Here is a 25,029-nt window from a genome sequence, read left to right on the forward strand (position 1 = left end):
ATGACACTTCATACCACCATGTCAGGTGCTGAGTCCGCATGATGTTGACGAATGCAATCTCGCTACATTCGACCTCCTCGGGGCCTCCACACACGGGTGTGCCCACTGCACTGTTGTACGCAGAGCCCAGCGTTTCCAAATTGAGTTTTCTAAATTCCCCCGTAGCAGACAATATTTCCCCAAATATATATTCCTTTAAACTATTATGCTTGTTATCAGTGTGGAGGTGAAAGTATGTGTTTAGGGCCGTAAAATTATTGTATGTACAAAAAATTATAGTACATAAACTAAAATTTTTAATTTGTAAATAAAAGCAATAGGCTCACCAGAAAAAAAAACAAAAAACAAAAAAATGCTCCAGGGGCGCCACATTTGCATTCTTTATTTTTTTCGTTGTTCTACTGCCATTGGCGCACCACCTATATCGAACTTCACAACTAAACACCCTCTATCCACTACTCTACTGAGAACATATAAAATCTATAACTGTTTTTTTTTTACCTACCTGGCCGATTTGTCATTCCCTATAATTATAAGAAATCGTCCCAAAGCCGACGCGTTTTGGAAAGAGCCTCATTATTTGAAACAGTATGTATTTTTAGGAAATAGTTTATAATGTAAAACCCATTAAATACAAGCTTTAAGTAAAACAACAAAATAAGATATGGCGTCTGCTCAGAATTCGATACGTCCATGAAAGTCGATAGATATCTCAAACGGTCGAAACTGGCCATGTGCACGTTATAGTGACGCCACGGAGAGGGATCGACACTGTGAGCCTAAAGTCTCCCACAAAAGCAAAGATGTATCGATTGATTTGACGATAGAGTGACATCTAGTCAATATCTGAAAAACAAAGTACGATTGTTTGAAGCAAAATATCAGAGATGGCTTCAATAGTAACGCTAGGCAGATAAAATACTTCCTCAATTTCTCTGGTACCGAAATTTCCTTCCCCCAAAATTTCCTCAAGTTTTCCATTTCCAGAAATTGCCCCCAAAAATGTTTTTCCCCAAACTTGAAAAAAAAGCCAATCTGGATTAGCTAACAGAACCAGGACTTCTTTGAAAAACCGAAATGGTGCCACGTCTGTATCCATTATTGCCGTTGGGCCTACCATTGTCGGCGTGCCTCTCTCTATTGGCGCATTAAGCGAAGCTGCAACAATGACCGCCTTGCTGATAGTCCATTGTGCTCCAAGAGTCATCGCACTGTGCTGTTGATGTTTTGCTGGATGCAAGTCCATTTTCAGACTTGAATACGTGACAAGAATGTATGATCGTGCACGGGCAAGCGAACAATATGTCTGTCTTCTCGATCCTGTGTGGCGTTGAGTACGGGCTTCCCGAAGCCGTCGATTACATATTCACGTGACAGTCGTGGGATGTTGATCAACCTGAGCAGCAAAATCACGGAACATCTGTCACGATAGGCCGCGATCCTGCCGATATCGAACTTTTGACACGTGCGTTCTCCTTCTTGTACGAAACATAAAACCGTCTTCTAACGAACAACCAACACTGCAGTGCGGTTTCTGAATGAGAATGCTGCTGCACAATCTTTCCTTATACAGGGTGAATCACCTACAAATTACATCGCAAATATTGTGGAAATGGAAATTGCTATTGCGTGTGGTTTCCACAGAAAGAATTGGTAGTCAGGGGCTCGAATTATTAGCCTATCTACAGATTGTAATAATACATAGAAAGTGTATTTTTTGTGAAAATATACCCTTTTTTAAATGGAACATTGCCTATTGACATTAACAAACTCAAAGTAGGGTAAGTTAGAATGTCAGTGGTACTTGTTGCAGTATTCCAGTGCGAGTCGTTTACGAGATATTGTATTTTGAAATTTACCACATCGACACTTGTGGAATACCTATAGTAGCGTGCACTAAAGAATAACACCAGTCCATACACTAGTATGTGGATTCTGACCAGTAACAAGAGAACTGACCATCACAGGTTGTGTTCAAAATTACCGCTGGCAGCGGCAATACAAGCTTCCTGTCTTATATGGAACGACTGCTCCACACGTGCTAGCATTTTAGCAGAAACGTCCGAGCAGGCCGCAGTAATACGTCTTTGCGTATCATCAGAAGTAGTTGGTATGTCATTGTAGATAGTGACATTCAGCTTTCCCCACGGAAAAAGTCTACCAGCCTCAAATTCGGGGAAAGGGCAGGTCAAGGTACAGGTCCTCTGCACCTAATCCAACGATTTGAATTGCAAACAATTCGTGAAGACATTCTGTGGTAATTCGTGCGCTATGGGGAGGACAGCCATCATGTTGGTATCACAGGTTCCGCCAAATATGCAGAGCAACGTCTTCTAGCATCCGTGGAAAATGGTCTATTAGGAGGTTTCGGCGTTCAATTTATGAAAAACGGACGTATGAGCTGATGGTTCACTATCCCACACCACACGTTTACTCCCAATGGACGCTGACGTTCCATGTGACGAAGCCAACGGAGATTTTCAACAGACCAGTAGTGCCCGTTTCGGCGATTTACGTGGCCGTGGTTGGTAAATGTGGCTTCATCACTAAACAAGATGCATGATGAATGTGGAATATACTGCCTCAACGTACGTGTACAGAAGTAAACAGCATTCTCTTAATCGTTTCCATGCAGCTCTTGGTGGAGAGAGGTGTGACAGGGATGGAACCTATGTAGATGAAGAACGCGTGCTAGGATACTTGCCTGACTCATGCCGCTTCTTCGTGTGATTGCGCTGGAGCTGACGTGCGGATCAACTGCAGAATCAGCAAGAACATTTAATGTCCCCTTCATTTGTCGTCATTTGTTTTTTTCTGTTACGTTGTCTAGATGTTACAGTACCACTTTCACGTGACTGGTTGAAGAGGTTGACGAATAACTGCCGAGATGGTTGACGTCTATTGGGATTCTTGCCGCATGCACCGTACAACAACGAACTGGATTCTTCCTGCACGCTCCATACATCACTCCATACATCATGAGCATGCCAGATTTTTCTGCATTGGTAAATACCATCGCCCACTTACCACTTACTGCTTAAACTGTCCAACACTAACTCATTAGTGAATCGCAATGCTCCCCAACAACACACAAGCACACTGTAAGCAACATCATACCTAGCAACTAAGCAGGTCCAATGGCACGAATAAGTGTCGGTGTGGAAAGTCAATATCCCGTAAACGACACGCACTCAAATCCTGCAACAAATACCACCGACATTCTAATTTACTCTACTATAACTATAGGTATAGTTTGTAAACATCAGCCGGCCTAAGTGGCCGTGCGGTTCTAGGCGCTACAGTCTGGAGCCGAGCGACCGCTACGGTCGCAGGTTCGAATCCTGCCTCGGGCATGGATGTGTGTGACGTCCTTAGGTTTGTTAGATTTAATCAGTTCTAAGTTTTAGGCGACTGATGACCTCAGAAGTTAAGTCGCATAGTGATCAGAGCATTTTTTTTTGTAAACGTCGGTAGGCATTACATATACAAAGACAGTAACTTGTTCTCGAAAGAACAGTTACTGTTGATGACCGTGCAGCTTTACCCTGGAATAAATGATGACTAGCTGAAAACCTCAGCTGCCGACAGGTGTTGTTGATATACCTCGATGTGGACAGCTGAAAATGTGTGCCCCGACCGGGACTCGAACCCGGGATCTCCTGCTTACATGGCAGACGCTCTATCCATCTGAGCCACCGAGGACGCAGATGAATAGCGCGACTGCAGGGACTTATCCCTTGCACGCTTCCCGTGAGACTCATCGATGTATATCAACAACACCTGTCGGCAGCTGAGGTTTTCAGTTAGTCACCATTTATTCCAGGGTAAAGCTGCACGGTCATCAACAGTAACTGTTCTTTCGAGAACAAGTTACTGTCTTCGTATATATATAGTTAAAGGCTACCCAGCCATTGACCTTCGTCTGTGCGATTGCGCACAGGATGCCCAAACTCTTACGGGAATCGCCAAAGCGTGCGCGAGTAATGAGTAGGTGGGCAAATGTGTACAAGGTACAATACATATGTAGAATTGTGGACAGTTGGAAATGTGAGTCTCACGGGAAGCGTGCAAGGGATAAGTCCCTGCAGTCGCGCTATTCATCTGTGTCCTCGGTGGCTCAGATGGATAGAGCGTCTGCCATGTAAGCAGGAGATCCCGGGTTCGAGTCCACATCGAGGCATATCAATAACACCTGTCGGCAGCTGAGGTTTTCAGTTAGTCATCATTTAATAGGCATTACTCCATTTAAAAAAGTGTATGTCAGTACAAAAATACGAGGGTTGGAACTTAAATAGTGGCAACTATTTATTCACAACCGATACAAAAGAGTTACATGTTTGCACCTGTTACTGTCCTTCAAAGTAGCCACCAGCGTTGTGTAGCACCCGTTGCCAGGGATGTGGAAGGCGTAGTGCACCGTTAGCAGAGCCTGTTCTGTTGATGGTGCGAATGGAGCGGTCTACTGCCTGTCGAATCTCTGGAACAGTTCTGAAGCGAATGCCACGAAGTGGTTCCTTCATATTCGGAATCAAATCAAAGTCACAAGGACTTAAGTCTGGGGAGTATGGTGGATGGTACAGAACTTCCCAGTCCCATCGACCGAACAGAGCAACCACAGCTTGTCTTGTATGCCCCCGCGCATTGTCGTGCAAAATGGTGGGTGGGTTGTGCAGAAAGTGTCGCCGCTTCTTTCGCAAAGCTGGTCGCAGGTGATGCTCCAGAGACGAACAGTAATACAATGCACTGACGGTCTGCCGTGGAGGAACGTAATGCGTTAGGGTAACACCGTCACAGTCGTACAAGAGAATCACCATAACTTTACACCCCTCCATTCGCACCATCAACAGAACAGGCTCTGCTAACGGTATATTACGCCTTCCACATCGCTGTCAACGGGTTCTACACAACGCTGGTGACTACTTTGAAGGACAGTAACAGGTGCAAGCATGTAACTCTTTTGTATCGGTTGTGAATAAATAGTTGCTACTATTTAAGTTCCAACCCTCGTACACTTTCTAAGTATCATTACAATCTGTCGATTGGCTAACAATACGAGCCCCTGTCTACCAATTCATTCTGTGAAAACCTCGCATCAATAGCATTTTCCATTTCCACAGTATTTATGAAGCAAGTTTTAGGTGATTCACCCTGTATTCATGATACAGATAGCATTACTCTTATATAATTTCTGTGGTTGAGCTGAAAAGCTAATCATTTACGTATCCAAGCATGTAATACGCTTCATGCCAGTATCACGTTTGTTGTGCCCCGTTTTCATCATGTTGCTATTTTAATGGCTAGCAGTGTATTTTTCCCGTTCCTGTTCCAGCTAAGCTGGCGCGTCACTGTTATGTCGACAGTGTTATACTTAGGAACAAAAAATGAATTAAAAGATAGAAGGAACGCGTAAACAACATTTCTCAGGAGCATGCAGTTTCGCCCTTCTCGTGTGTAGCCAGCATTTAGTGTATATCGTCATCGGGCAGACACGGGTCATTTTCGCATGGTGTTATCTCAAAGAGGCCCGGTTGTAAGCATCGAGTGAGCTAGCACATTAGGTAAAACACTCCACTCGTATTGGGAGAGCACCGCGTTCGAATCCTCATCCGATCCTCTTGATTTAGGTTTTCCGCGGTTGTTCGAGGCTGGAATGGATCCTTCAACAAGGCCTGGGCCAATATCCTCTATCATTCCTCCACTTGAGCTAGTCCTCTGTTCTTAACTCCACCGCTGTCGTCAGGACACAAAATGCTAACCTTCCGAACGTGTCGCGCTGGGTAGCCGTGCGGTCTATGGGGGGCTCTTGTCACGGTTCACGCTGCTGCCCCCGTCGGAGGTTCGAGTCCTCCCCCTGGCATGGGTGTGTGTACTGTCTTTAGCGTTAGTTAATTTAAGTTAGATTAAGTTGTGCCTAAGCCTATGGACCGATTACCTCAGCAGTTTAGTCCCACAGTCCTTACCACAAATTTCCAATTTTCCTTCCGAACGTCTGTCGGTCATTAATCGCGACCATTTGGTCATTACAAGCAAAAATATGTCACAATGTAAAGTTTTCCTGTTTCGGCCATGGCGACGAGTTAACGCAAATTATCTCTTTCAAAATCATCATTGGTGAAGCGAACTGCAATCAGCCAATCTTTGAAAGCATGATTTGTTCTCCGTAACTACAATACGGAAAAAACCGCAACCCAGAAAAATAATGAGTAATAAAATTTCGGGAACGCATTTGTTTAGGTAACATATGTAAGTGATCAATATTGCAAAAACACGGGATAATATAAGACCAAGATAAGCCATTGCAAATGTGAATGCTGGTACATTAATAGCCGGTGTAACCACCAGAATATTGAATGCAGGCATGCTAATGTGCCTGCATTGTATTGTACAGGTATCGGATGTCAGTTTGGGGGATGGAGTTCCACACTTGTTGCACTTGATCGGTCAACACAAGGACGGTTAATGCTGGCTGTGAACGACTCTGGAGTTATCTTCAGATGATGTCCCGTATGTGTTCGATTGGGCATAGATATGGTACTCAAGCAAGTCAAGGCAACATGTGGACGCTTGTAGAGTGCGTTGAGCTACAGCAGCAGTATGTGGACGATCGTTATCCGTTGGAAAACTCCCCCTGGAATGCTGTTCGTGAATGGCAGCACAAGATTAGCATGCAGACAGGTTTGTTGCAGGCCCTGATCTGACCTCCTCCTGTCCAACACACGGTCTTCGCTGACACCGAGGCAGAACCAGCTTTCGTCAGAAAACACAACACACCTTCACCTTGCCCTCCAATGAGCTCTCGTTTGACACTACTGAAGTCTCAAATAGCGGTGGTTTTGGGTCAGTGGATTGCAGCCTACAGGGCACGTCTGGCTCGTTGCTTTCCGTGAAGTAATCGATTTGTAACAGTTTGTTGTATCACTGTGGTGCCAATTGCTGTTCAGATTGCTACTATAGATGCAATATGATGCACCAGGGCCATACGCTCAACACGATGGTTTTCCCTCTCGGTAGTGCCATGTGGCCGTCCGGAGCCCGTTCTTCTTGCGTCCGTACATTCTCTTGACCACCACTGCCAGCAGTCATATAAAGTTGCCATATTCCTGTCAACTCTTTGTGCAGTATCGCTGAAGGAACATCCAACTTCTCGTAATCCTACTACAGAACCTTGTTCAAACTCAGTGACATGTTGATAATGGCGTTTTTGTCGGCTTAAAGGCATTCGTGACTAACATCAGCTCACCACGTCCAATCTCAAAGGTATCTAACGCTCACGACCGTAACAAGGTATTTTTAATCAAAGCTAGTTTCTGCATCCTCATAGTGCCGCTACTAGGGCCACTCTTATGCGACTGGCACAGAATTAGAACAGACATCATCTTTCAGATGTAGAACGACGCCTACTAACTTTCGTTTTTGTCGGACACATACTTCTCGGTGTGAAATGATAATTAAATCGACACCCTAGCTGCATACAGGAATTGCTATACATCATTGGGGACATATTGAAAATGTGGGCTCCGATCGGGGCTCGAACCCGGGATCTCCTGCTTACATGGCAGACGCTCTATCCATCTGAGCCACCGAGGGCACAAAGGATAGAGCGCCTGCAGGGACTTATCCCTTGCACGCTCCCCGTGAGACCCACATTCACATGTTCACACCACTACATTCGTAGTGCACCAAATAGATGTTTGCCCATCACACTCATTACTCGTGGTAGATTAATCTACCAAGTCCCGTACGACTTGGGGCATAGCGTGTGCGTTCGCACAAGAAGGTCAACGGCCGGGTAGCCATATTTTAACCATATATGAATGTAGTATCTGTTCCCAAAAGAACAGATACCATTGATGACCGTGCAGCTTCTCTAGAGTGAAATGATAATGAAATCGACACCCTAGCTGCAAACAGGCGTTGATATACATCATTGGGGACATGTTGAAAATGTGTGCACCAACCGGGACTCACTTCTCGGTGTTGCGATTTTTTTTCCGTCATTGTAGTTGCGTATCTAGGCTTACTGTCATATAGCAGCGAAAATTTCTCGTAGAAATTTTACATATATTTACCTTGAGCAATGATTTTATTGTGGAATTTTTACGAGAAATCCCCGCTGGGGTTTGATGATAGGCCTAGACCTAGAACTGATTACAGAAAAATAAATGACCTACACAAAAATTGTGAGGGTAGTTGCTGTTTCCTTCCTCATCGATATTTCCGAAAAGAGCAGCGAAGTTTTCATGCCGTCACGGATGAAGTAACGTTACTGCTTTCACTTGATGCATGAACAAGTGAAGTCGTGTGGCGTGAATGGCTAGGAGATCCGGAAGGGCAGGTTGAGCTGCCTGAATTGGAAACGTGTTTCCTATTCTTCGCACCCGTCGCCATCTTTCCCTCGTGAAGTATAAGCGTTGTGTGTTGATTAAGTTGAGTTCTTAAGCGTAGGTGACTGTAACAGGTGTGTAGTGTCGTGTTATGTTTGTTTTTGTTGGATACCGAAGAGAGGAGGGAGAGGGTGAAACGCGGTTCCAGCAATCACACTACTCGCAAATAGCACCAAGAGGTGGTGAGGGGGGGGTGGGGGGGCGCAGAGTCTAGCGTACCCACTCAACGGATGGATCACCATCAACAGCGCCACATGCCCTCATTTCACGAGATACTGCGGAGAGGTTTGGAATGTAATCCAGGGTTCTGGCGCAAAGATTAGTGATCAGGGATTTCACGGTACTACCACATCAGACCTCTCTGCCGTAGATGCAAGGGGAAAGTTGTCAACAGCACGTGGCATACCCGGACCGTCACCCACCCAAGTACTGACCGCAACCGTCGGTGCTTAACTTCGATCTGCCGGGAACCGGTGTGACCACTGCGATAGGGCCTTGAACTAGTAGTAAGATGTCGATAATGTCTGCAAAAAAACTTTCACATTTAGTCAGTAAACACGTTGAATGAGAGATATATCAAGGTAGTATCTGTTCCCGAAAGAACAGATACCACTGATGACCGTGCAGCTTCTCTAGAGTGAAATGATAATGAAATCGACACCCTAGCTGCAAACAGGCGTTGATATACATCATTGTAGACATGTTGAAAATGTGTGCCCCGGCCCGGACTCGAACCCAGGATATGCTGCTTTCATAGCAGACGCTCTACCCATCTGAGGCACCGAGGGCACAGAGGATAGAGCGCCTGCAGGGACTTATCCCTTGCACGCTCCCTGTGAGACCCACATTCCCTACATGTCCACACCACTACATTCGTAGTGCGCCTAATAGATGTTTGCCCATCAGACTCATTACTCGTGGCAGATCAATCTACCAAGTCCCGTACGAGTTGGGGCATAGCGTGTGCGTTCGCACAAGAAGGTCAACGGCCGAGTAGCCATATTTTAACTATATATGGAGGTAGTATCTGTTTGCAGCTAGGGTGTCTATTTAATTACCATTTCACTCTAGAGAAGCTGCTCGGTCATCAATGGTAATTGTTCTTTCCGGAACAGATACTACCTTCATATATGGTTAAAATATGGCTACCTGGCCGTTGACCTTCTTGTGCGAACGCACACGCTATGCCCCAACTCGTACGGGACTTGGTAGATTAATCTGACACGAGTAATGAGTGTGATGGGCAAACATCTATTAGGCGCACTACGATTGTAGTGGTATGGACATGTGGATGTGGGTCTCACGGGGAGTGTACAAGGGATATGTCCCTTCAAGCACTCTATCCTCTGTGCCCGTGGCTCAGATGGATAGTGTCTGCCATGTAAGCAGGAGATCCCGGGTTCGAATCCCGGTTGGGGCCCACATTTTCAGCATGTCCCCCATGATGTATATCACCGCCTGTTTGTAGCTAGGGTGTCGACTTAATTATCATTTCATTAAATGAGAGAGCCAACGCTGGCAACACAGTGTACATTTACCACTGTTGACACATAAACAACCTGTGACAGGGCTCGAACCGTACTTTGGACATCACATTCATGGCTACATTCGAACCACTGTGTGTATGCACATGATTAAACAGCAGTTCTCTGTGACAGGTAGAAAGGCCACCAGGGTGCATTAGTGCTGTTCGTGTTCAGTGTTTTTACCAGGCATGGTAGGGTAGATAAGAGGCGCGAACAGTGTCAGGTATAGAGTAATCATTGTGAAGGACGCTGACATACCGCGTACTCCCTTGACACAGTGTTTTCAGCACCTGACAAAGTTTGAAAAGGGCCTCGTTGTGGGTCTCCATTTAGCCGCTGATGGAATTTTAGAACATGTTTTTTGCTCGAGTATCATGTCGTTTTTGAAAACCCAGAATCTACTATGTAGGAATCAACATGGATTCCGGAAACAGCGATCGTGTGAGACCCAACTCGCTTTATTTGTTCATGAGACCCAGAAAATATTAGATACCGGCTCCCAGGTAGATGCTATTTTTCTTGACTTCCGGAAGGCGTTCGATACAGTTCCGCACTGTCGCCTGATAAACAAAGTAAGAGCCTACGGAATATCAGACCAGCTGTGTGGCTGGATTGAAGAGTTTTTAGCAATCAGAACACAGCATGTTGTTATCAATGGAGAGACGTCTACAGACGTTAAAGTAACATCTGGCGTGCCACAGGGGAGTGTTATGGGACCATTGCTTTTCACAACATATATAAATGACCTAGTAGATAGTGTCGGAAGTTCCATGTGGCTTTTCGCGGATGATGCTGTAGTATACAGAGAAGTTGCAGCATTAGAAAATTGTAGCGAAATGCAGGAAGATCTGCAGCGGATAGGCACTTGGTGCAGGGAGTGGCAAATGACCTTTAACATAGACAAATGTAATGTATTGCGAATACATAGAAAGAAGGATCCTTTATTGTATGATTATATGATAGCGGAACAAACACTTGTAGCAGTTACTTCTGTAAAATATCTGGGAGTATGGGTGCGGAACGATTTGAAGTGGAATGATCATATAAAATGAATTGTTGGTAAGGCGGGTACCAGGTTGAGATTCATTGGGAGAGTGCTTAGAAAATGTAGTCCATCAACAAAGGAGGTGGCTTACAAAACACTCGTTCGACCTATACTTGAGTATTGCTCATCAGTGTGGGATCCGTACCAGATCGGTCTGACGGAGGAGATAGAGAAGATCCAAAGAAGAGCGGCGCGTTTCGTCACAGGGTTATTTGGTAACCGTGATGGCGTTACGGAGATGTTTAATAAACTCAAGTGGCAGACTCTGCAAGAGAGGCGCTCTGCATCGCGGTGTAGCTTCAAATGGTTCAAATGGCTCTGAGCACTATGGGACTTAACTTCTAAGGTCATCAGTCCCCTAGAACTTAGAACTACTTAAACCTAACTAACCTAAGGACATCACACACATCCATGCCCGAGGCTGGATTCGAACCTGCGACCGTAGCGGCCACGCGGTTCCAGACTGTAGCGCCTTTAACCTCTTGGCCACACCGGCCGGCGCGGTGTAGCTTGCTCGCCAGGTTTCGAGAGAGTGCGTTTCTGGATGAGGTATCGAATATATTGCTTCCCCCTACTTATACCTCCCGAGGAGATCACGAATGTAAAATTAGAGAGATTAGAGTGCGCACGGAGGCTTTCAGACAGTCGTTCTTCCCGTGAACCATACGCGACTGGAACAGGAAAGGGAGGTAATGACAGTGGCACGTAAAGTGCCCTCCGCCACACACCGTTGGGTGGCTTGCGGAGTATAAATGTAGATGTAGATGTAGAATCGTGCAATACCCAGATTTGTAAGGCGTTCGGATGAGGCAGTGGACGATGTTGGAAACGTGAGGGAAGACGTGTTCGATATTAAGATTACGTTCAACCACCTTTCACTCCCACAAGAGAAGACCGCCGTATTGTGCAAGAGGCACATTCTGTCCTCTTCATATCTGCGCCTGCCATCCAAGAACGAGAAATGGACTCCCTGCAACATTTTCCTTCGTCCAGCACCATTTTTCACGACTAGCAGTAGCCGGACTAGTGAATTGCCGTCTCATCCGCAGGCTGCAGTTAACAGAACAAAACAGACGACTGGGTTTGCAGTGGTAGCGTCAGGAAGCATAGGCCATTGTTGCAGGGCGTCCCATTATGATCAACGATTAATCATGATTCTGCAACACCCAAGATGATCATCGCCGGCGGTTATGGGGGCGATCTGAGGAGAGGTCCCATTCTTCTAGCCTTTCGGAGAGGTCCTCTGCTGTTCATCTCTGTCATTCTGTGGTTGTTTTAAAAGCGAGGTAGTACGTGTGCGAAATTGTAAGATATGCAGTTCCCTAATTTCTTTTCGAAATCATCCATAAAGTCCCAGAACAGCTGGAATATATACACTCCTGGAAATTGAAATAAGAACACCGTGAATTCATTGTCCCAGGAAGGGGAAACTTTGACACATTCCTGGGGTCAGATACATCACATGATCACACTGACAGAACCACAGGCACATAGACACAGGCAACAGAGCATGCACAATGTCGGCACTAGTACGGTGTATATCCACCTTTCGCAGCAATGCAGGCTGCTATTCTCCCATGGAGACGATCGTAGAGATGCTGGATGTAGTCCTGTGGAACGGCTTGCCATGCCATTTCCACCTGGCGCCTCAGTTGGACCAGCGTTCGTGCTGGACGTGCAGACCGCGTGAGACGACGCTTCATCCAGTCCCAAACATGCTCAATGGGAGACAGATCCGGAGACCTTGCTGGCCAGGGTAGTTGACTTACACCTTCTAGAGCACGTTGGGTGGCACGGGATACATGCGAACGTGCATTGTCCTGTTGGAACAGCAAGTTCCCTTGCCGGTCTAGGAATGGTAGAACGATGGGTTCGATGACGGTTTGGATGTACCGTGCACTATTCAGTGTCCCCTCGACGATCACCAGTGGTGTACGGCCAGTGTAGGAGATCGCTCCCCACACCATGATGCCGGGTGTTGGCCCTGTGTGCCTCGGTCGTATGCAGTCCTGATTGTGGCGCTCACCTGCACGGCGCCAAACACGCATACGACCATCATTGGCACCAAGGCAGAAGCGACTCTCATCGCTGAAGACGACACGTCTCCATTCGTCCCTCCATTCACGCCTGTCGCGACACCACTGGAGGCGGGCTGCACGATGTTGGGGCGTGAGCGGAAGACGGCCTAACGGTGTGCGGGACCGTAGCCCAGCTTCATGGAGACGGTTGCGAATGGTCCTCGCCGATACCCCAGGAGCAACAGTGTCCCTAATTTGCTGGGAAGTGGCGGTGCGGTCCCCTACGGCACTGCGTAGGATCCTACGGTCTTGGCGTGCATCCGTGCATCGCTGCGGTCCGGTCCCAGGTCGACGGGCACGTGCACCTTCCGCCGACCACTGGCGACAACATCGATGTACTGTGGAGACCTCACGCCCCACGTGTTGAGCAATTCGGCGGTACGTCCACCCGGCCTCCCGCATGCCCACTACACGCCCTCGCTCAAAGTCCGTCAACTGCGCATACGGTTCACGTCCACGCTGTCGCGGCATGCTACCAGTGTTAAAGACTGCGATGGAGCTCCGTATGCCACGGCAAACTGGCTGACACTGACGGCGGCGGTGCACAAATGCTGCGCAGCTAGCGCCATTTGACGGCCAACACCGCGGTTCCTGGTGTGTCCGCTGTGCCGTGCGTGTGATCATTGCTTGTACAGCCCTCTCGCAGTGTCCGGAGCAAGTATGGTGGGTCTGACGAACCGGTGTCAATGTGTTCTTTTTTCCATTTCCAGGAGTGTAGTATTAATACAGATCGCAAACCTGAGAGACAATTTATCTAATTGTGACTTTCGGCGTCTTTCGCGCAACAATTGAAATCAACATTTCTTCCGATTGCGAGTAGTTCGCAAGCAGCGATAACAATATATAAACTCTTACAAGTGCTGCATTACTCGGGGATGCTAGATTATCTCGGATTCATTGTATGTAACGAGAAGAATTAACTATAATTTTACTTTTCTTCCGGATTAGGCTACGCCGTTCTATGAATAAATCCAAGATATTTAACAAGGTAAAATACGTTTATTCGACAAAAGTTAACGAGATATTGTAATTACCGTTATACATAGTCAGCATTTAGGCAGTTGAAATCCGTGACGAATGATAGCGGCCTTACATGTTGAAGAATTTTCTCCCTTGAAGTCGATCCATCAAAAATAAATTTTCTCCTGATGTAGACCAGTGATCATTACTCCATGAAGAGCACTGCACTGCATGGCAGTGTCCAGTCTGAAGCGCTCCGCTGAATCCTTTTTCAAGTTCTAGCATCACAGGGAAGAGCATCTGCAGCGATATGGAGCATACAGAATTCTACGGCGACCGTCTTATTGACATTTTCTGCTCTACGAGATACAGAGCAGCGTATCCAACGAACACAAACAGCTACCAGTTTCGTTAATACCTTTTTTCTCAATCCACTAAAGGTACTTGCACGGATGTATATAATAGACTTTAGTAAACAGAAGTTTAATGATCTTAGTCAACATATATAGTTAGTCTTGACAAGATTAATATGCTAATGACCTAAATGTCGGTAGCCATGTAACTAAGTACGAGAATTATCTCAAGTAAATAAAATATTGCCTTTTCAATATTAAATAGTTTTTTTAGAACATTCGGGATGGTGTGGCAACATCATTGCGTTTACGTTCGAAAAAGAGAGACACAGAGAGAGAGAGAGAGAGAGAGAGAGAGAGAGAGAGAGAGTTATACAAACTAGATACACTTGAGTTTTTTGAAAACTGATCGTTTTACGAGTTAAAAGTCTAGCTATGACTGCACTTTCTTTTGTCAATAGTCGTCGCAAGCTGCCACTTCGCCAGCTTTTATTCTCAAGACGAAGTGTAAAATGCTTGTCACGTCAAAACAAACTACTGATTGTTTCATTACCAAAAATTTAATGTTGCACTCCTATTGCTAATTACGTTTTCTTGGTCCACACATGGTTTCTCGTTTCATGTTTCAGACTGAGAAAGAATAATCGAGGAGCAGAGTTGGGCAGGAGAATTAATATAACACCCTTGCTGATATTAAGTGCTATCCCCATGCCTTCCTTCGACCTTTGAATCGTAGTCTTACGTTGATTCCAAATCACAATCCAAGTTTTCCACCACCTATGCAACGGCTGAGGTCTTAAACCCTGAACCTATAGTTTGGTAGTCTGACGCTTACCACTTTTCTATTTATTTTCTCCATCCTTTTATTCTAGACCTTGCTTTCTCTTTCCGTTTCGCCTACAACCCACTTCGTTCGCGTGATTCTGCAAACAAAACCACCCATCCACCAACCACACACCAACCCCCCCCCCCCCCCCCCACACACTGATTCTGCAAACAAAACCACCCATCCACCAACCACACACCAAGCCCCCCCCCCCCCACACACACACACTGCGTCACCTAGTAGTGGTCCATTTAAAACGTGCACACGTTCCCGAGGTGGTAGTCGAACTCGGGATCTCGACAGTAATGCTATCGGGAGACAACGCGGACGACAAGTAAGTTGCGCCCCTCTAGAACTAGGACCATAGTTACTATTTTTGAGTGAAACAAGCAAATACAGAATATTTTGTATTCTCCTTCGCACGAACGTCTTTCTCCACTCCTTCCTTCTCTCCCCGCCCCATACCCCGACCCATGCTCGCGATTCCTACTTCTCTTACTTAGATTAATGGCCACGACTAAGTTTGCCAACCGCTGTAATTTTGATTCTCTTCTACTGCAACTCTAAACACTTCCAGGAGACGCAAAATAGGTGCCCGATTGTGGGTAACTGCCGGCCGCGGTGGCCGTGCGGTTCTAGACGCTTCAGTCCGGAACCGCGAGACTTCTACGGTCGCAGGTTCGAATCCTGCCTCGGGCATGGATGTGTGTGATGTCCTTAGGTTAGTTAGGTTTAAGTAGTTCTAAGTTCTAGGGGACTGATGACCTCAGATGTTAAGTCCCATAGTGCTCAGAGCCATTTGAACCTTTTTTTGTGGGTAACTGCACATATTCATTTCTGTTACTGATACTGCCCCAATGACCACACACAGTAGATACAATTTGTCACGATAGTTGTTCGGGAGACCAAAGCGCTTTGATAAGAATGGTCCTGTTGGAGGTGGTATGTTCTACTGTTTCCTCCGATCTTTGACCTGATTTACCCAGACTGTTATGGGAGGCTGCAGTTTAACGTTGACTCCTAACCATGATGTAACTTTTTCCACATCTGCAATAGCTGTGGACTAAACCCTGAACTACTCGGTAATTTGATACTTTAAAAAAAGGTAACTCCGTGATTAGGCAATAGCGGACTACGCGATGTCGATCCAACGCCATGTCATTCTCTTCCATATAGCGCCGTTTGGATGTGGTATTAAAGGGTACTCACCCCATGAACTATGGACCTTGCCAGGTGGGATAGCATGAGTGCCTCGACGATACAGATACAACGGAACGGTATATTGTGGTGAGGCCAGACAAACATGTAGATGCTGAGGAGGGGCAGCAGCCTTTTCAGTAGATACACGGACAACAGTCTGGATAATTGACTGCTCTGGCCTTGTAACGTTAGCCAACGTGGCCTTCCTGTAGTGACGCTGTGAACGGCTGAAAACAAGGGGAAGCGACAGACAGTATTTTTGCCACGAGAATGCAGCTCTTCCGTACGATTACATGATGTGGTTACATGATGATGCCATCCTCCTGGGTACAATATTTCGCAGATAAAATAGTCCCCTATTTGCATCTCCGGGCGAGGATTAGGAGAATATCGTCGTCAAGAAAGATAAAACTGGCATTCCACGGGTCGGGACGTGGAATATTAGATCTCTTAATATGGAAGGCAGGTTAGAGAATTTAAAAAGGGAAATGGGTAACTTGAAGATAAGTATAGTGGGTATTAGCGAAGTGTGGTGGCGGGAAGAACAGGACTTATGGGCAGGTGAGTGCGGGGTTATAAATATGAAATAAAATAGTGATAATGCGAGAGCAGGCCTAATAATAATTAAAAAATAAGAGTTCGGGTAAGCTTCTATGATCGACATAGTCAGCGCATTATCGTAACCGAGAGAGACACGAAGCCAACACTTGCTTCCCAACTAGTACCGCAGAAGATGAAGAGATTAAAACAATGTGTGGTAAAATAAAAGAAATTATCCAGGTAATTAAGTGAAATGAAAATTTAATTGTGATTGGTGACTGGAGCAGGGAAAGAAGGAAAATAATAGGAGAATATGGACTTGGCGAAAGAAATAAAAAAGAACCTGCCTCGCAGAATTTCGCACAGCATGATTTAGTCATTACTGATGATTTTAGAGTCAAGTAATAAGACTCTGTATGTCGAAGAGACGTGGAGCCACCGGAAGGTTTCAGATAAACTATAAATGGTAAGACAGAGACAAACTATGTTTTAAAAAATGGTTCAAATGGCCCTGAGCACTATGCATTGGTTCACATGGCTCTGAGCACCATAGCACTCAACTTCTGAGGTCATCAGCCCCATAGAACTTAGAACTACTTAAACCTAAATAACTTAAGGACATCACACACATCCATGCCCGAGGCAGGATTCGTACCTGCGACCGTAGCGGTCGCGCGATTCCAGACTGAAGAGCCTAGAACCCTCGGCCACACCGGTCGGCCTATGTTTTAAACTCCGAAACATTTCTGGAGCATATATGAAATTTCGATCATAATTTATTGGTTATCAAATGCAGATTAAAACTGAAGGTATTTGCAGAAAGGCACAATAGGCGAAATGGATACTCTGAAACAACGAAAAGTTGTTCGAAGTTTCAAATATAGCGTTAGGTGACGATTGAGGGAAACAGAGAAATTAAATGTTATAGGTGACGAGTGGGTAGTCTTGAGAGATGAAACATCGAAGGCAGCAGATGATCAAAAAGGCAAATAGACAAGATCTTGTAGAAAACCATGGATAACGCAGGAGATGTTGAATTTAACTGCCGAAAGGGAGAAACATAGATAAGCAGAGAATCATGTAGGGGAAATGGAATACTGTCATCTAAAAATGAGATTGTCAGAAAGCGAAACGTGGCCGCGCGGGATTAGCCGAGCGGTCTCGGGCGCTACAGTCATGGACTGTGCGGCAGGTCCCGACGGATGTTCGAGTCCTCCCTCGGGCATGGGTGTGTGTGTTTGTCCTTAAGATAATTTAGGTTAAGTAGTGTGTAAGATTAGGGACTGATGATCTTAGCAGTTAAGTCCCGTAAGATTTCACACACATTTGAACATTTGAAGCGAAACATGGTTCAGCGGGAATGGTTAGAGGACAGATGCAAGAATGTAAGAGCACAAATAACTAGGGAAAACATAGAGATTTTTGGAGAAAAAAAAGAAGCAGTTGTATGAATATCAAAAACTCAGGCGGCAAGTCAGTACTAAGCAAACAAAGGAAAGCTGAAAGGTGGAAGGAATATGGAGATGGGGTTCTACGAAGGAAATTCGGAGGAAGTAGGTGAAGATGAGATGGAAGTTATGACACTGCGAGAAAACTTGACAGGATACTAAAAGACCTAATTCGAAACTAGGCTCCCGATGTAGACACTTTCTCAGAATTATTGTGCTCCTTGGGCGAGCCAACCATGATGAAACAATTCCACCTGGCGTACAAAATTTGAGACTCGCCAAATATCTTCAGACTTCATGAAGAATGAAATAATTCCGATTCCAAAGAAAGCAGGCACGGTTCTGAGAGGTCCGAATATTACAGAACCATTAATAAATAATGCTTGCGAAACGCTGACACGAATTATTTACAGAAGAATGGAAAAACTGTAGAAGCAGACTTCGGGTAAAACTAGTTTGGGTTTCACAGAAACGTCGGAACACGCGTGGCAATACTGACCCTTCGTCTAATCTTAGCAGATCTTAGGTTGAAGAAAGAAAATCTACATTTATAGCATTTGTAGATTTAGAGAAACCTTTTCAGAATGTTAACTGGGCTACACTCTACATTTTGAAAGTATTAGAGATAAAATTCAGGAAGCGAATGGTCATTTGTAACTGTTAAAACTGCAGTCTGGTTTCTGTACGAACAGAAGGGCGTTAAATTAAGAAGAGAGTGAGAAAAAGCTGTAGCCAGTCCCTGATGTTATTCCATCAGTGCATTGATCAAATAGTAAACGAAATCAAAGACAAATTTGCAAAACGAAATTAAAATTCAGGGAGAAAAAATAAAAGGCTGTCAGGTTTATCGATGACATTGTAATTCTGTCAGAGACGGCAAAAAACTCGCAAGAGCAGAAGAATGGAATCGACCGTGTCTTGAAAAGAGGTTATGAGGCGAATACCAAGAAAAGCAAAACAGGCAATGGGATATAATCAAGTTAAGTAAGGCAATGAGGAGGGAATTAAATTAGGAAATGAGTCACTAAAAGTAGGAGATGGGTTCTCCTATTTTTGGAGAAGAACAACTGTTAAAAACCGAAGTAGAGAGGATATAAAGTGGATTAGTCATAGCAAGGAAAGCGTTTACCGCCGGCCGGTGTGGCCGAGCGGTTCTAGGCGCTTCAGTCTGGAACCGCGCGACCGCTACGGTCGCAGGTTCGAATCCTGCCTCGGGTATGGATGTGTGTGATGTCCTTAGGTTAGTTAGGTTTAAGTAGTTCTAAGTTCTAGGGGACTGATGACCTCAGATGTTAAGTCCCATAGTTCTCAGAGCCATTTGAACCATTTTTTTTTTGAAAGCGTTTATCAAAAACAGGAACTTCTTAACACATGCATTGACGGAAGAAAAATTGCAGCACCAAAAACTAATTAATGTCGAGCAATGAAATTCTGGGAATACATTTGTTTAGGTAACATGTTTAAGTGATTAACATAAGCAAGATGATAGGTTAAAGTAAGCGTGAGATAAGCCACTGCAAATGTGAAATGCTGGTACATTAATAACCGGTGTAACCGCCAGAGTGTTGAATGCAAGCATGCAAACGTGCATGCACAGTGTTGTACAAGAGCCGGATATCAGTTTGTGGGATTTGTGGGGTGGGGTTCCATGCTTGTTGCAGTTGGTTGGTCAATAAATGGGCGCTAAATGGTGTTTGTGGATGACGCTGGCGTTGTCGTCCGATGATGTCGCATATGTGCTCGATTGGAGACAGATCTGATGATTTAGCAGGCCAAGGCAGTATGTTAACTTTCTGTAGAGTATGTTGGGTTACAAGAGCGGTATGTGGACGAGCGTTTTCCTGTTGGAAAACAACCTCTGGAATGCTGTTCATAAATGGCATCACCAGACCGACGTGTAGATTTGCAGTCGTGGTGCGTGGGATAACCAAGAGTTTGCTCCTGCTGTCAGACCATAACTCCAGGTGTAGGTCCAATGTGTCTAGCACACAGACAGGTTGGTTGTAGTCCTCAGCTGGCCTCATCCTAACCAGCACACGGCCATCACTGGCACCGACGTAGAACCAGCTTTCATCAGAAAACACTACAGACTTTCACTCCACCCTTCCATGTGCTCTCGCTTGACATCACTGAAGTCGCAAATGGCGGTGGTTCGGGTCAGTGGGATGCACCCTACAGGGCGTCTGGTTCAGACCTGTCCTCAAAGTAACCGATTTGTAACAGTTCGTTGTGTCACTGTGGTGCCAACTGTCACTCGAATTGCTGCTGCAGACGCAGTACGATGCGCCACAGCCACACGCCAAACAGGTGGTCTTCCCTGTTGGTAGCGCCATGTGGCCGCCTGCTGGCCAGTCTTCCTGCGGCCGTACATTCACGTGACCACCTCTGCCAGCTATCATATACAGTGCCTAAATTCCTCCCAAAACTTTCTGCAATATTGCAGAAGGAATATCCAGCTTCTCAAAGCTCTATTCATTCTTGACTAACATCACGTCAGTACGTTCAATCTCGAAGGCATTTGACGCTCATTAAAGCGTGTATTTAAAGCAAACTTAATTTGCATCCTCAAAGTCGATGCGACTGACGCCAAATTTATGTCTCAGAGTTCCTGCTTGGTACTGCGGTTATTTCCGTCAGTATAAATTTAAATGGTTCAAATGGCTCTAAGCACACTGGACTCATTGCTCTATTCATTCTTGACTAACATCAGGTCAGTACGTTCAATGTCGAAGGCATTTGACGCTCATTACGGCGTGTATTTAAAGCAAACTTAATTTGCATCCTCAAAGTGGATGCGACTGACGCCAAATTTCGTTTATGTTTCACAGTTCCTGCTTGGTACTGCGATTATTTGCGTTAGTATAAATTTAAATGGCGCAAATGGCTCTAAGCACTATAGGACTTAGCATCTGAGGTCATCAGTCCCCTGTACTTAGAACCTTAAACCTAACTAACTTAAGGACATCACACGCATCCATGCCCGAGGCAGGATTCGAACCTGCGACCGTAGCAGCAGCGTGGTTCCGGACTGAAGCGCCTAGAACTGCTCGGCCACAGCAGTATAAATTTAAGTACTAGGTAGTCTTTTCTGAAGGTATTTTTTTGCAGTGTAACCTTGTGTGGTAATGAAACATGGACGATAAATAGCTTAGACAAGAGGAGGCGAGAAGCTTTTAAAATGTGGTGGTATGGAATAATGGGAGGATTAGATGGGGCCGCGCGGAGTGGTCGTGCGGTTAGAGGCGCCATGTCAAGGATTGCGCGGCCCTTCCCGCCGGAGGTTCGAGTCCTCCCTCGGGAACGCGTGTGTATGTTGTTCTTAGCATAAGTTAGATTAAGTTAGTTTAAGTAGTGTGTAAGTCTACGGACCGATGACCTCAACAGTTTGGTCCCTTAGGAATTCACATACATTTGAACATTTTGATTAGATGGGTAGATCACGTAACTTATGAGAAAGGAATAAACAGAATTACGAGAAAAAGAAAATGGTGGCACAACTTGACTACAATAAGGGATCGGATGATAGGACACATTATGAGACATCAAAGGATCACCAATTTAGTACTGAAGGGAAGTGTGTGTGTGTGTGTGTGTGTGTGTGTGTGTGTGTGTGTGTGTGTATAGGGGGGGGGGATGTCTATGGAGGGGATTGTAGAGTGAGACTAAAACATGAATATTGTAAATCGGTAAGGCACCTTCCCTACTACTTCTTCCATTTTACATTGCTTTGCAACGTTACGCCTAGATATTTAATCGACGTGACTGTCAGGCAGAGCATTACTAACATTGGATTCGAACAACACGGGATTGTTTTTCCAATTCATCTGCACTAACTTACATTTTTCTATACTTACAGCTAGCTGCCGTTTCATTGGGAGAATTCTGGTAAAGTGTAATTAACCTACAAGGGAGACGGCGTATAGAACACTGGTGCGATCTAGCCCTGAGAACCGCTCAAGTATTTGAGATCCCTACCAGGTCGGATTAAAGGAAGACGTCGAATCAATTCAGAGACCGGCAGCTAGATTTGTTACTTGGAAGTTCGCAAGTATTACGGAGACGTTTGGGGAACTCAAATGGGAATCGCTGGAGGGAATGCGACGTTATTTTCAAGGAACACTATTGAGGAAATTGAACACGGAGATAAGAGAAATTACGTCTCGTACGGAGGCATATAGATAGTCGTTTTTTTTTTTCCTCGCTCTGTTTGCGAATGAAGCAAGAAAGGAAATCACTTGTAGTGGTACAAAGTAGCCTCCACCACGCGCCACAGGGTGGCTTGCGGAGTATGTTTGTAAATGTAGATGTAGAGGTTCAGATGAATGTAGGTTGCAGTAGTTATTTGAAGATGCAAAGGTTTGCACAGGTTATGTTGCGTGGAGAGCTTCATAGCTGTCCCGAACTGAAGGTACAACACCACAGCATTAAGGCGCATGGGTTAAGTAAACCGCTCCCCTGGCCTTTGTCTTGCTTCCAGACCTTTGGAGACGCTACTTGTTGCACAGGTTATAGTTGCGTGGAGAGCTTCATAGCTGTCCCGAACTGAAGGTACAACACCACAGCATTAAGGCGCATGGGTTAAGTAAACCGCTCCCCTGGCCTTTGTCTTGCTTCCAGACCTTTGGAGACGCTACTTGTTGCACAGGTTATAGTTGCGTGGAGAGCTTCATAGCTGTCCCGAACTGAAGGTACAACACCACAGCATTAAGGCGCATGGGTTAAGTAAACCGCTCCCCTGGCCTTTTTCTTGCTTCCAGACCTTTGGAGACGCTACTTGTTCAAGTAGATTCTCAGTTGGTCTCAGCCTTTTCCAGTATCCCCAACAAAGAAAAATCTCTAGCACTTTCGGAAATTCCACGCGGATCCTCCACATGGCAATCAGACTGCTCAGCTACCAGATCGAACAGTGTCACATCACCCATTTTTTAAAAAAAATTCTTTTAGTTTTGATTTTTTATTGTTCGATCTTCATGCTTCCCTTCTAGCCCTTACTTTATCTTGCCATTCGTCTTCGTTTCGTTAAGCCTCACCAACATGTGCAGCATCATGTACTATCGGCACATTTAAAACTCACACACGTTCCTGAGTCGAAACAGATTCGGGATCTCGACTTCACAGGACTGTAACGCTTCAAGGAGACATCGCAAGAGGGCATGGATGTGTGTGATGTCCTTAGGTTAGTTAGGTTTAATTAGTTCTGAGTTCTAGGCGACTGATGACCTCAGAAGTTAAGTCGCATAGTGCTCAGAGCCATTTGAACCATTTTTTTTTTAGACATCGCAAGACGGCATGCTGTAAAGTCAGACCCGCTATGGCTGGAACCATTGTCCGCTTATTTATTTCAGTAAAACAGGCGAATGGAAAATATTATAAAATCCCTAACTTTTCGGCTTCTCATCTTCAGTTGCATGTAATATTACGTTGACAATAAAAAAAATGTCGTGTGACTCGGGCCTCCCGTCGGGTAGACCGTTCGCCGGGTGCGAGTCTTTCGATTTGATGTCACTTCGGCGACTTGCGCGTCCATGGGGATGATGTTGACAATTATCACTCTGGATCCGTCAAATTGCGACTGAATAAAACGAATCTTTAGTGCCACACGCGCTTCGCTTTTATTATTTGAAGTGTATCACCAATGGCCAGAAGCATATACATATTTGTGTTCGTACTATTTTGCTTCACATACAGGACATTGTAGATTAAGCTTATGAACAATGCTGTCACTTTCTGATATCCTATAACGTAATAGTAGCTTAAATTTCTATTTACAAATTTCGTAGGTGTTCTTGTTCCGGTTTTGATGTTTTTCTTCTGGTCACTGCCATTCGAAATGTCAACACAAAATCTGTGCTAAACTTAATAAAAGAATGATGACGTAAATAAAATAAAAGTATTAATTTTGACATCTACCTATTTTAAAACAAATGCAAATTCTCACACACTCCATTGATGAAATCTGAAAAGAACTAACAAAACTAGCACGCACGTGATGCGCACACACACACACACACACACACACACACACACACACACAGAGTGTGTTATTTATATCTCAAACACGTAGGGCCTATTCGATAGTTGGCAATAATATGCAAACATTGTCAACGACACAAATACTTCTTGCTGTTGTTGTTGTTGCGGCCTTCAGTCCGAAGGCTGGTTTGATGCAGCTCTCCATGCTACTCCATCCTGTGTAAGCCTCTTCATCTCCGAATAACTACTTCTAAAAGTGCCTAGTGTATTCATGTCTTGGTGTCCCTCTGCAGTTTTTACCCCCACGCTTTCCTCCAATACTAAATAGGTGATTTATATCTCAGAATGTGCCTTATCAACAGATACATTCTCCTAGTCAGGTGGTTTGTTTTGCTTTACGGCGCAAAAACAACTGACGTCATACGCGCCCATGACATAACCTTAGAACACTAACAGAAAAAAGACGTTAAAAGCAACTACACGTTAAGCCCAATCGATGTAAGAAAAGAGAGCTAAGAACAAGGATTTCCTCTTTGAGAAAGGTCCACAAAATACGCCGTAAGGACAACGGAGGTCCGAAATACAGATTAAATGTCCTTCGCCACACTGCTACGGTGGATAAAAAGAAAAACGCAGCCGACAGCCCGCGCGTCGTTTGCTAAAACTGCCGATAACTCAGACACTAGAATGTAAGTG

At 45.1% G+C, this 25,029-nt stretch overlaps 1 non-coding gene across 1 annotated transcript; it reads right to left on the reverse strand.

Annotated features, from left to right (window-relative positions):
- Positions 1-3,628: 3,628 nt before the first annotated feature.
- Positions 3,629-3,702, reverse strand: Trnat-ugu. Its single transcript has one exon. It is a non-coding gene; the product is annotated as a tRNA-Thr (tRNA).
- Positions 3,703-25,029: the final 21,327 nt, after the last annotated feature.

This window comes from Schistocerca americana, chromosome 6 (genome assembly GCF_021461395.2).
Source record: "Schistocerca americana isolate TAMUIC-IGC-003095 chromosome 6, iqSchAmer2.1, whole genome shotgun sequence".
In the NCBI taxonomy this organism is placed as follows: domain Eukaryota; kingdom Metazoa; phylum Arthropoda; class Insecta; order Orthoptera; family Acrididae; genus Schistocerca; species Schistocerca americana.